Source organism: Eumetopias jubatus, unplaced genomic scaffold (assembly GCF_037043125.1).
Source record: "Eumetopias jubatus isolate StellerSeaLion01/CBP00866 unplaced genomic scaffold, mEumJub1_p1.0 scaffold_4, whole genome shotgun sequence".
Taxonomy (NCBI): Eukaryota; Metazoa; Chordata; class Mammalia; order Carnivora; family Otariidae; genus Eumetopias; species Eumetopias jubatus.
Window position 1 is genome coordinate 119,787,313 of NW_028274810.1, and position 4,981 is coordinate 119,792,293.

Genomic DNA, 4,981 nt, shown 5'->3' on the forward strand with positions numbered 1-4,981 from the left:
CAAAACATCCTCTCTGACCTGGCTTGGACTGCTTAATTGCTTCATGAAGTCTGGTTTCTCTCATACTTGACAAATGTGAAATCCACAGACAAACAATGGATCAGTTAACCCAAACTCCACCAGCATTGTAAAGACTTGTGAAGTGACTTAGGAACATGGGACATCTGAAGTAAGAACAATGGGACAATAATGTCTTGCATTTGTCCAGCACTTTTCAGTTTATAAATACCCTTTATATTTATATATGGGAAAATGCCCTGTGATCCTTATAAAAGTCCAGTGAATTAGGACTGTATAGTCTAAGAGTGCTTTAGTGGGTATTCCTGCACTCCATACGGTGAGGTGGGGTTTGTTCAGTCCAGGAGGGGATAATGGAATGACTTGTCATTTGAGAAAGAACATGAAAAAATAGTCTGAAGGTCTGGCTTCTAGCCCTGCTTTATATTTTTTCAGCTGAGTAGCTCTTAAAGATCATCTCTCTGAACTTCAATTTCCTCATCTAAAATGTGGATCATAATAACTTCCCTGACCACCTAATAGGGCAACTTGAGATCTGAATAAGTTAATAAATGGGAAATGTTTTATAACTGTAAAATGATATTCTAAAATGTTTTGTTTTTGCTCTTATTAATGTTATAGAAGATATATAATATAAGGCAAATTCTTATTTAATGTCAAAGACAAGGAATAATAATATAATCATTAGTGTTGACTAATATGAACCATTAGTTATTGAACAGGCGAGAGAGAAAGCAGAGACTGGCTTACCCGTTCCCGAGCAAGCAGCCTCTGCAGGCTGATGTTTCTGGCACCAGAGGGAGCACAGCAGAATGCACATTAGCCAAGGCATTTTACCCTAAAAGAGAAACGTGAGAAGGCTGGAACTGTGGCCTTTCTGTGAGACCTAATGGGCTTCTTTACACTGAGGCCTACTTACTCACCTGGTCCTTGAACTGTGGACCAGGAGAGAGGTGTCTCCCCACGTGCTTTCGAAGCAGAGAAAAGCAAGACTTCCATGAGGAAGAATGGAGGAGGGTCAGCTCTGTAGGCCCTCTTTCTCCTTCCAAACTTACCATTCTTTTGGGGTGGGGGATGGTGGGAAGAGGGGAAAGTGAAAGAGAGAGTAGAGAGAGGCCAGGAGTATCCCACAGTGGATACCCCTTCTAAGTGCAGGAAACCCCAGAGAAGAGGATTTGTAATTTCCCTTACCAGTGTTTCTTCAATGTTCCCCATCATTGCTCTTTTCTTTATATCACAATAGTCATGTTTGGAGTTTATTCACAGGCAGTGAGAATTCAGGGTACCATCAATCCATCAGCAATTGTAACCCTGCCCTGGACCACACTTGCATTCATTCCCTCCTTCCCTTCCTCTTCTCTTCCTTTTTCCCTTTATTCTTCTCTAATTTCCTTCTTTTATTTTCAAAGCACATTTACATTAGTTTGATCTTGGCAACAGCCTCAGGAGAGAAAAATAGTGGTCGATATTATCCTCATTTTATTGGATAAGAAAATGAGACCGAGTTGAGTGATGTATCCAGATCACAGAAAATGGCCATGGCTAAGTTGGAACAAGAACAGAAGTCTCTGACTCCTGGTCCTTGGCCCTTCCAGTAATCATGCTCCATCTTGGTGTGTAACTCTAGACATTAGAATTACACCTTGCAGGTAGTAAGGTTCTAAAGTGAGCCCTCATTGTGGATATGGTGTATACTCAAAAAGTCTTGGGTCCCTGTGGTTTGCGTTTAAGGGCATGATGTATTCTTGGAACCCACAAGAACTTACTCGGAGAGGTTTGACATCCTCACACAGTGAGAAGAGCTGGAGCTGAGAAAGGCTTATATATACAGATTCCCAGAGCCCACCTCATCCTTACTCAAGGGAGTGGAGGGAAGAGCCATCTACCATTATGAGAGCAAACTCTTAGAAGGACTGCATTCTAGGGCCTGCTCCAAACACATTACATGCATGATGTCTTTTAATCTTCACAGCAGTTATCAAACACATGTACTTAATTGTTTCCATTTTTTAGATGTGAGAATTAAGGCAAAAGAGGTTAAATGATTTGCCACATGGCATACAATTAGCACTCAGTGGGGCTGGGATTTGCATCCAGAAAATCTGGATTCAGGGTTAATAAGCATAACCAATGAGCCTGGCGGCTTCATATGATGTACCCATACATGTATGCATGTGTGTTTCAATATTCTCTGGTATGTTTGAATTAAACAAGTTTAATGTACTGATAATGGACCTTTACCTCAATCCTATTATTCTTTTTCTCGAAGCCCTAGCATTGGGAATTATTTTTTAAAGATTTAAGTTTCAAAAATTTATTTAGAGAGAGTGCGTGAGTCGGGGGAAGGACAGAGGGAAGGACAGAGAGTGCATGAGTCGGGGGAAGGACAGAGGGAGAGGGAGAGAATCTCAAGTAGGCTCCGCACCCAGCATGGAGCCCAACACGGGGCTTGATCTCATGACCCTGAGATCATGACCTGAGCCAAAATCAACAGTCAGACTTTTAACCAACTGAGCCACCCAGGTGCCTGTCTAGCATTGGGAATTTTTAATATCCCTGAAGATAATTTCTCAATAATGGTTCCCATCGTACGGCAGAGGCAACTACTTGTTTTTGTAACCTTTCTTAGGTTCCCTGTCCCTTGTGTCTGCCCCATACTCTGTGTGCATGAAATATTTGCTAGGTGAATTTATGACACTTTTTTTCTACTATCGTCTTTGCAGTCTCTTCAGCATGTGCATGGATATATTTCTTAGAAACCTTCTTTGCTTGTAAAAAGCTTGATTAGAAGGACATTTGTCTCCCTTGGAACACTTATTTTATTGATCTCTGAAATTATGGTTGTATTAGTATTACTTTATGCACCTGGGTATTTGGGAATAAGCAGTGGAATTATTAATGTCTTCAAAAGAGTCAGTAAATGTTTGGTCATTTCAAATTTCTGAGTTTTAAATTATTTTCTCTACTGTAAAATAAAGGTTACATGGCGTTTAACTTACCAGCATTTCGATTTCATGATCTTGCTCAGACCGTTTAGATATTTCCAAACACCCTAATACATGGCATTGCCAATCTCAGCTATCTGGATATCAGACTGGCTTTCCTGATTTTGATGTACATTATTACTGAAGTTGCTAAGGGAAGCATTTAGGGTGACTTCTCCCTGGATGCTCTTCCCTAATAACGGACCTATAAGACCTAGATTTGAGATCACCTCTTCTGGAAGGCCTGTCCCAGGGCTGTCCCATCTACCCTCCTTGGATTCTCCAGGTTGAGTAGGTCCCTTATCACCTCAGGTCTTCTTGTACCCCGAACATGTCTCTGTTAGGGGACTTCATATTTTTGATTAGATATTGCTTATCTAACCTCTCTGTTTCATTAGTCTCTGATTACCTGGAAAGGAGTGTATTTCTTCCTCTTGAAGTTGCTAAGCTCAGCACTTTCACTTCCTAATAAAGAAGCCAAACAAAATAAAGCAGAGTCAAGAGAGGGAGAGAACTGAGTACTGACAATATCATTTGAACATGTGGATCCAGCTGTGTCTGAACCTGGATGTTTCTAGACTTTTTGTTTCAGATGATTGAGTCAAAACATCCCTTACCTTTTCCCTCATTCTCCATTTAGTTGGATTCTTGCCACTTGCACCTGAAAGATTCATAGTTTCTGACCTCAAGAGCCCCCCTCAACCGGTAGAGATAAAACTGTAATTGAACGGTTGCAAAAGAGTTGTAGGGAAGAGGTTAGTGCCCGGGGTGTTGTCAGAGCTCAGGAGAGGTGCTCTTATGCTACAGAGTCTTAGTGCCCAGGGTGTCCGTAGAGCATCAGCATCAGCATCAGCATCAGCATCATCTAGGACTTTGCTGGAAATGCAGACCCCGTACCACAGCCCAACTGGATGAGAATGTGCATATTAACAAAATGCCCAGGTAATTTATTTGCACATTCAAGTTTGGGAAGAGTTGCTATAAAGGACATGGGGAGGGATATACTTAGGGACATTTTCCCATAAAGATGACAGTTGAGATGAATTTTGAGAGATGATTGGGACCCCGGCAGACAGAGCAGTGCTGAGAGAAACGTGTGGTAGCAACTTTGAATGTTAGGTGAGCAGGGCATGGTGGAAAAGGAATCTGAAGGCATGGACCAGATGTGGTCTGTAGTGAGCCACGGGAGGCCCTTTACAATAGCAGCACATTATTTTGAGGGGTCTTCAGGGCAACTTGATGACTTTAGTGACTGGAAATCCATGGTGGAGGGAGGAATTGACTATATGGCTCTATTAAGAGCAGTCACCCTAAGGAATGATTCACTTCCTGGATTAACCATCACTATGGTTGGAAAGCCTGACAAATTACCATTGATCTACCAAACACATACTGCCCGTATTATGTCCTCAATAGTCAAATTCCTTCTTTTCCAGGAAGGCTGGGGTTTGCCTCTTAATGTCTAGTCTTGAATTGATTCAAGACAGGGGACTCATGGAGATCTCACACCTTCCCCTGAAGACCACTTCCAGTCGTGTTCTGATAGTAACAGTCAGTTACTATGATTCCCTGAGTCCTCCTTGCCATCTCCCCAGGATATGGTTTGGCAGGAGATGTCTCTTTGGACATTCCTTTGTGCACATCTCTTGGAGCCTGTGGCAAGATGGGAGAAGATGGAAAGTAGAATAAAACTATGGATAAAATGTGAAGTAAGATGAGATTACATTAAATTTATGACATGCCAGGGCAGGCTCATTTTGCTTTGTGAATAATGGTTAATCACTGTTTGAATCAGAGACTATTTACTAGCTGGTTCTCATAAATCAGGGTTGGGGAGTAGAAATATTTATCATGAGCTAATGTCATGTGACTTTAATATAGCCAAGTATTTTAATAAGATTGAAGGTTCTTAGACACAAATGTTTTAAATGATGGCAGATCTCAAGGCAGTAAGAGAGGAACCTAAAGATTTTTGAAGT